This window comes from Dipodomys merriami, unplaced genomic scaffold (genome assembly GCF_024711535.1).
Source record: "Dipodomys merriami isolate MVZ:Mamm:240054 unplaced genomic scaffold, mDipMer1.0.p SCAF_8, whole genome shotgun sequence".
NCBI lineage: Eukaryota > Metazoa > Chordata > Mammalia > Rodentia > Heteromyidae > Dipodomys > Dipodomys merriami.
Window position 1 is genome coordinate 52,185,058 of NW_027206401.1, and position 9,271 is coordinate 52,194,328.

A 9,271-nucleotide genomic window follows, 5' to 3' on the forward strand; every position below is an offset into this window, starting at 1 on the left:
CTTTTTGTTTGGTCTAGCCCTTCTATTCTGAGCATAATTTTCCATTCTCCCCTCTCCTCTTCTCTCATTGTCGAAGACTAAATCTTCCCCACCACCTTTAAAAAATAGCTTTAAGTAGTTCTACAAAGGTTTCAAGTCAACATTTCAGTTCATAGATGCAGTGCATCTTGGGCAATGTCATCATTCTATTCATACCTCACAATCCTACCCATCCTCTCAATTTTCCTTGTTCCATTTTCATATATATTATATATATACACACACATATATATACATATATACATGTATATATATACATATATATATATACATTGAATATTATAACTGCTTCTCTCATCCTTCTTTTCATTTACCTATCCCCTTCCCTTTGACCTTCCCCCTCTGACACCTCAATTTCCAGCTTCCTGGTACTCATTTCATTCAATAGTAAGTTAGTTGTTCAAAGGAGTTATACTGTTGTGATTCTCCCCTGCATAAATCATACTGCAGTTATTCATTAGTGTACAAATAGGACTGACTTTTTGAACATGCATTTAGTCTCAGAGTGACAGGCAAATGGAATTTTCTCTATAGAACTATTATTGCTGTCTTTCATATTGAACGAAAAGGTCTTTTTAAATTTCAAAGAAATTGCTTTAAATCCATATATCCTCTGAAAATAGTTGGAGAACTTTGCAGCCTGTTTGACCTGCTCTGATTTAAAATATAAATTGCACCCCATGTGGAATCGCCCTGGTATATACTTCAGAGAGACATGCTGTCACCCACCAGGGCAGCTGAAAGAAGAGTTCATTGAGAGGCCAGGCTGTCATGGATGCCCTTGAAAAAGAAATAAATCAGGGGTATTCACCCTGGGTCCCTGACTGAAAGTCACCATGGCAGATTTTCAGAAGAGAAGGCCATACTTTGTAATCAAGCTCTTTCTCACAAGTGCAGCTCTCTGTGGCAGTTACCATGGATATAACATTGGAAATGTATTTGTTTAGCAAAGGCTTTTACTTCATCCAAGTAGGACAGGGAGGGCCCAGTATCTTGAGTACCCACATGGCATATTGTGTTTCCTTCCCATTCCACATGACAAGATGGCTGCTACTCTTTCAGAGACCCATACTTGCTGTCACATATCCCTAATTACTTCTTCTGCAGAAATTTCAGTGATCTATTGCTTTGTATTTTTTTCTCAAAGATAAAAACGTACCGGTTTGCAGAACAGCAGATCGCCAGGAACAGAGAAACCTACCAGCCAGGAGTCTCCACGAGGATCCCACCCCCACCCCTCACTCTCCAGAGGAGCAGAGAGGCTCCATCCCGCCAAAGCCTCTTGGCACCAGCAGCGCGACAAAGGGACCTGTCGGCAGACCACCCGCCAGACCACCAGGCGGGACTGCCCGGGGCCCCAGAGGCATCACAAAGAAGCTGCCTGAGAATGGACACTTTTGACCCGACAGCTTCAACAGAGGCAGAGACAGAAAAGAATCACACAGAGCCACCACCACCCAACCCAGCCCGCAACCACCCCAACTGAACTCGGATTGTAACAACAACTGACGACCTACACCACACAGAAACAACCAGCTCCAGGGTGAGTACCCCACAGGGGACAGTGTATCCCTCAAGGGAGACCAGAGCTGGAGGGAATCCCCAGACCCTGACCCAGAATCCCTACCCCAACACCCGGACCACAGGACCCACTAAAACTGGGAACTGTTTGAGAGCTCCACCAGCCCGTGGAGCACACTCAGCTGGCCAGGCCAGAGCAAGAGCACCCCTGGAAGGGAGCTTAAATACCCAAGCCAGGAACAGCGCCACTGGGTCAAGACTACCAACAGTAGAAGAAATTTGAACTGTGTCCCCCAGGCTGTATAACCTAGTTGGTATACACATTAGCACAGGCCTAACGAGCACACTCCAGGCTGCATAACCTAGGTGGTATACACATCAGCACAGGCCTAACGAGTGTGCTCCAGGTTGGGGCCGGAACCAGGCCCGGGGATCTGGCGCCTGAACAACACGACCAACTCCTCCCAACTGAAGTAAAAAGCTGAGCATACGCCTCAACAGAGGGGAGAAAACCAGGAAACAACACTCCCCGGGAAGCATGCCTGTGACAACAAAAGACCTGGAGGCCCAGGACAAAAGAAGCCCAAACCCCACCAAGACTCCACCCATATACCCTAGACTGAGAATTGGGCAACACAGGCTGCCAGCACCTGATAGTAAGCAGGAGCTCAGACTGTTAAGGTGGCTCAGCAATAGAGTGATAGTCTTGGATGTATGAGGCCCTGGATCTGATTCCTCAGCATCACAAAAGCAAAAAGGGTCAGAAGTGGTGCTGTGGCTCAAATGGTAGGGTGCCAGCCTTGAGCTGAAGAGCTGAGGGACAGCACCCAAACCTAGAGTTCAAGACCACAACCAGCCCAAAACAAACAAACAAAAACACATCAGGAGCCCATAGCAGACTCCAGTATTTGGGAGAGTGCATCCAGAGCATCTGTTCTTCACAAGAGCACCCGTAGGAGCAAACACAAGCAGTCTAGGCTGCTAGACCCTTCCAAAGGTGGGAACTGCCAGCAATCTACAGCAGAGAGCTGAGAATCCTAAGTAAGTCAGAATAGCAGCTGGAAATAGGCTCCCAACAGAACCCAGATCAGGCACAGACTCTCTCTACCAATACAGAATCAGCAACCAAGCAAAGACAGACACACCAAAACAAAATTGAAGAGCAGACTCCTGAACCTCCATGCGAAAATCACAGAGAAAAATCAAAAGGTTTACCACCTCCCAGGACAGCAAGCTCACCTCAAAAGCCAGCAGCCACACAGGGGAGAACCCCAGTGGGAGCAAAGCAGGAATGGAAGACAAAAGCTACATCCAAGGGTTGCTGGAGGCAATGACTCAAGAAATAAAGCGAGAAATTGATCAGAAATTGAAAGAGCACAAGGATGAACTATCAAAAGAGATACAGGATATCAAACAAGAGTTGGATGCAAAAATAGAAGCTGCACAAACCTCAGTAAGAAGTGAGATAAACGCCAAATTAGAGGTAATGCATACCTCATTGAGAGGTGAGATCAGTACTCAGAACCAACATTGAATCCATAAAGGGATCCATTTCCTCCATGCAAACCACAATAGAAGCCACGGTCAACAGAGTGAATGAAATGGAAGGTAGAGTGTCAGATACAGAAGACAGAATACACCAACTGGACCAAAAAGTGACAGATATGGAAAAATCACTCAAATTAAACCAAAGGGAAATTCAAGAGCAAGCAGATAATGCTAAAAAATTTAACCTTCACATAATCGGAGTGGATGAAGGTGAGGTATTCCAGAGCAAGGGAATGCAAAACCTATTTAACAAGATAATCAATGAAAATTTTCCCCACCTCAAAAACGACCATCTTAACTACATCACAAAAGCTTATCGAACACCCAACAAGCAAGACCCCAGGAGAAACACTTCTAGACACATTATAATAAAAATGATAGATCTGAATAATAAGGAAACAATCCTGCATGCAGCAAAAATGAAGAAGGAGCTATACTACAACGGGAAAAAAATTAGAATTACTGCAGATCTCTCCACACAAACAATGAATGCAAGAAAAGCCTGGGAAAGCACCATACGAGCCCTGAGAGCCAATAACTGCCAACCCAGACTAATATACCCGGCAAAGCTAGCATTCACATTCGATGGAGAACTGAAAACTTTTAATAGCAAAGAAAAACTAAATGAATACATAAACATTAAGCCAGCATTACAAAGAATTTTAAGAGGGGGGACACAACCTGAAGAAAGCAACCAGGAACTGGGGCCTGCCCCAAACAGGCGTTACTCAAAGTCTAACTGAGCAAGCACAGGAGGAAAGGAAAGAAGAAAAACTTAGGAAAACGGAATGGCAGGGACAACAATGCATCTCTCTATACTTTCTCTTAATATAAATGGGCTGAATTCGCCAATTAAAAGAAAACGAACTGAGGACTGGATCCGAAAACAAGACCCATCCATCTGTTGCCTTCAGGAGACCCACCTCTCAGCCAAACATACAAACAAACTCAGAGTGAAGGGGTGGAAAAGGATCTACCAATCAAACGCCCCCAGTAAAAAAGCAGGTGTAGCTATCCTGATATCTGACAAAATAAACTTTTCACTAAAATCAGTACAGAAAGACAAGGATGGACACTACATATTGATAAAGGGAACAATCCAAGAGGAGGATATAACCATCATCAACTTACATGCCCCAAATATTGGTGCACCCAGATATGTCAAACAAATGCTCTCAAACTTACAGAATAAAATAGATCCCAATACGATAATACTAGGAGACTTTAACACACCACTCTCACCAAAGGACAGGTCTACCAACCAGAGGATTGGCAAAGAAGCTACCGAATTAAGAGAGGCCATACTCCAAGCGGAATTAACTGACATCTACCGAGTATTTCACCCTAAAACAACACAGTACACATTCTTCTCAGCAGCTCAAGGAACTTTCTCCAAAATAGACCATATCATAGTTCATGCAAGGAACTTAAGCAAATACAAAGGGATCGACATAATCCACTGTATCCTATCTGACCACAGTGGAATCAAGCTAGCTCTCAATAACAAAGCATACCGCAGAAATTTCTCTAATACATGGAAATTGAACAGCACACTCCTTAACAATGCCTGGGTAACAGAAGAGATCAGAGAAGAAATAAAGCATTTCCTACAACTCAATGAAAATGAAAACACCTCACAAAGAAACTTGTGGGACACAGCAAAAGCAGTCCTGAGGGGCAAATTTATTCCACTCAGTGCCCACATCAAGAGAATGAAGACAGACCAAGTAAATAATCTCATGTTGCAATTAAAACAGCTAGAAAAAAACAAGAAAAAATGGGACCTAAAGCTACTAGACGAAGCCAGATAACCAAATTAAAAGCAGAGATTAACCAATTAGAAAATCAGAAAACCATAACCAAAATAAACCAAACAAAAAGCTGGTTCTTTGAAAAAATAAACAAAATTGATGGCCCATTGGCTAGATTAATTAAAAAAAGAAGAGAGGAAACCCATATTAATAGGATTAGGGATGCCATGGGAAACATCACAACACGTACCCAAGATATCCAAACAATTCTAACAGACTACTTTCAAAAGCTATACTCTCTAAAGGAAGAAAATCGGGCAGAAATGGATGCATTTTTAGAGAAATACAAGTTGCCCAAACTGAGCAAAGAAGAAGTTAACCAATTAAATAAGCCAATATCCTATAATGAGATACAGGAAGTTATCAAAAGTCTTCCAACAAAAAAAAGCCCAGGACCAGATGGATTCACAGCAGAATTCTATAAGACCTTTAAACAAGAACTAATACCCATACTCCTCAAGCTCTTCAGAGAAACAGAGAAGGAGGGAGCTATCCCAAACTCATTCTACGAAGCCAATATCACACTCATCCCCAAACCAGGCAAAGACCCAACCAAAAAGGAGAATTACAGGCCAATCTCCTTGATGAACACAGATGCAAAGATCCTTAACAAGATTCTAGCTAACAGAATCCAGAAAGACATAAAAGAAATAATTCACTATGACCAGGTAGGCTTCATCCCAGAAACACAGGGATGGTTTAACATACGTAAGTCAATAAATGTAATCCAACATATCAACAGAGCCAAGGTCAAGAATCACATGATTATCGCCACAGATGCAGAAAAGGCCTTTGACAAAATTCAACATTCATTCATGCTAAAAGCTCTGGAGAAAATAGGAATAGAAGGAACATTTCTAAAAACAATAAAAGCCATTTATGACAGACCAATAGCCAATATTATACTTAATGGGGAAAAGCTACAACCAATTCTCCTAAAATCAGGAACAAGGCAAGGATGCCCACTGTCTCCACTCCTCTTCAATATAGTCCTAGAACCCTTAACCAGGGCAATAAGGCAAGAAAAAGACACTAAAGGGATCCGCATAAGGAAAGAAGAAGTTAAACTGTCCCTTTTTGCAGATGACATGATACTATAACTCCACGATCCCACAAACTCCATCCCCAAACTCTTAGAAATCATAAATCACTTTGGCAAAATAGCAGAATACAAAATAAACCCACAAAAATCAGTTGCCTTCCTATACACTGATAATGTACAGGAAGAGAGGGAAATAAAGGGAGCAACCCCTTTCACAATAACCTCCCAAAAAATAAAATATTTAGGAATTAACCTAACCAAAGATGTAAAAGAACTATTTAATGAGAACTATAAAAAGTTAAAGAAAGAAATTGCAGAAGACACTAGGAAATGGAAAGACCTCCCATGCTCCTGGATAGGCCAACTTAATATAGTAAAGATGGTAATACTTCCAAAACTAATATACAAATTCAATGCAATTCCTATTAAAATCCCAATGACGTACATCACTGAAATACAGAAAACAGTCCAAAAATTCATATGGAACAACAAAAGACCTAGAATAGCCAAAACAATTCTAGGGGATAAAGACAATATGGGAGGGCTATCCATGCCAAACTTCAAACTCTACTACAGAGCTATAATAACAAAGACAGCATGGTACTGGCACAAAAACAGACCCGAAGACCAATGGAACAGAATAGAAGATCCAGAAATAAATCCACAGGCCTACAGCCAGCTGATATTCGACAAAGGAGCCAAAGACATACAATGGAAGAAACACAGCCTCTTCAACTGCTGGTGCTGGGAAAACTGGGCAGCCACATGCAGAAAACTAAAAGTGGACCCCAGCCTATCACCATGCACCAACATCAACTCAAAATGGATTAAAGACCTTAACATTAAACCTGAATCTCTGAAACTACTGCAGGACAGAGTAGGAGAGACACTTGAACTAATAGGCACAGGAAGGAACTTCCTGAACAGAGTCCCAGGGTCACAACAAGTTGGAGAGACACTCGACAAATGGGACTACCTTAAAATAAAAAGCTTCTGCACAGATAAAGCTATCGCAACCAAGCTAGAAAGACAACCAACTAATTGGGAAAAAATATTTACCAGCAATATATCAGACAAGGGGTTAACATCCAGTATATACAGGGAACTCAAGAAACTAATCCCTCCCAAACCTAACAAACCAATTACTAAATGGGCAAGGGAACTAAAGAGGGACTTCTCAAATGAAGAAATAAAAATGGCAAAGAAACACATGAGGAAATGTTCATCATCCCTGGTGGTGAAGGAAATGCAAATAAAGACAACCCTGAGATACCACCTTACCCCAGTCAGAATGTCCCACATCCACAAATCAGCCAAGGACAAATGCTGGAGGGGATGTGGAGAATGAGGAACGCTATTACACTGCTGGTGGGAATGTACACTTATACAACCAGTTTGGAAAGCAGTCTGGAGGGTCCTTAGAAAGCTAAAGATTGACCTCCCTTACGACCCAGTCATACCACTTCTAGGCATCTACCCTGAACAACAGGAACCAATATACAAGGACATGTGCACCTCCATGTTTATTGCAGCACTGTTCGCAATAGCTAGGATATGGAAACAACCTAGATGCCCCACCACAGATGAATGGATCCAAAAATTGTGGTATCTATACACAATGGAATATTATGCAGCCATTAGAAATGACAAAATAATGGCATTTGCAGGGAAATGGATGGAGCTAGAAGGAATCATGTTGAGCGAGGTAAGCCAAGAACGAAGAGACAAACAGTACATGGTCTCCCTGATAAGTGGATGCTAAATCCAAAATGTTAGGTGATATGACAAAACTAACAGGACTTAAGAAACAAAGAACTCCCACTCATCTGGTTGAACCACTACCAAATATCCCCATGCTGCTGATCACATATATGGTATATAACATGTGAGCACCTTTATATATTACAGACTGTGATAGACAATTTGCTCCAGGAAAGTTAGAATGAACTTGTGACTTTAAATGAGCATCATTATTCCACAATACTGTGAATTTCCGGAAATTATGTAATCACTTAATCACAATCAAAAAAAAAAAAAAAAGAAACTCGGGGAAGGGAGGCAGGGAGGGGATGGTAGGGGGAAAACAATGGAGGGGGTAACAATGTTCAAGAGGAAGTGTACTCAATACCTCACTCATGTAACTGTAACACTCTGTATAGTATCTTTACAATAAAAAATTTTTAAAAAAAGATAAAAACGTGTCTATTCTTATTAATGAAAATAAAAAACAGCAAACATTTGCTGAGCAGTTCATATGTTTCAGTCAGTGTCAAATTTAGTTCTTGTAAAGTGTATGACTCAATTTTTTTAGCATATTCATAGAACTACACCATCATTTTTGTTCAACTTCAGCCCAATAAGAAACTCTGCACCTGTTACTCTCTCTCACCCATCCCCCACTAAACACTCACACACCTAGTGCTTGAAAACTGATGTGGATTTACCTAGTTTGGATCTGTAGCACAAATGAAATCAAACAGCATGTAGTCTTTCTATGTCACTTAGTGTTCCTAAGGTATACCCACGGGGTGCCATGGCTTTCTTGTGGCTAAATAATATTCCACTGTATGAAGTTACCATACCTTGATAAATCTGTTCATTAAGGGGCCTGTGGTTTGTTTTCACATCTTTGCTACTTGGAACAAGGCTGCAGTTAACAGTTGTGTAACCAGTTTTTGTGTGGACATATGTTTTCTGTTTTCTTGGGTATGTACCAAAGAGGAACTCTTGAGTCATAATAACAATTTAAATTAGGACATCTAAGTTGCTTGCAAATTTTGTCAATTATAAATAAAGCTGTGATCAACATCTTTGTGCAGGTTTTGGTGTGGAATTATGTTTTCAACTAAGCAATATAGTTGTTGGATGATATTAGAATTAGCTAAAAATTATATACTTTAATAGGTTAGTTAGAGCTCAGGATCCTTGGTGAAGATGTAAGTTATTGTTGGTCTGGTGAACAGAGAGGAGACTGGAGAAAATGTAAGATTGTTTAAAAATTACATCTGCAAGTTGGCTTTCAGTAGCTCATGCCTGTAATCAAAAAGGGAAAGATGTGAGGTTCAAAGGCAATTGGGCAGAAAAGTTTGTGAGACTCTTATCTCCAATTAACTGATGAAATGCAGAAGTAGAGTGTGGTTCAATGAACAGTGTGACAGCACCCTCCCCCTTTACGCACACACACTTACACACCAACCTCAGAGAACAGAATGTTCTGCCTCCATCCCTCCTAGTTCTACATAATCTGAGGAAAGAGGATGCTGAAGACCTAATTGACAACTAGAGTTTCAGGTCCCTCAATGGCTCAGCA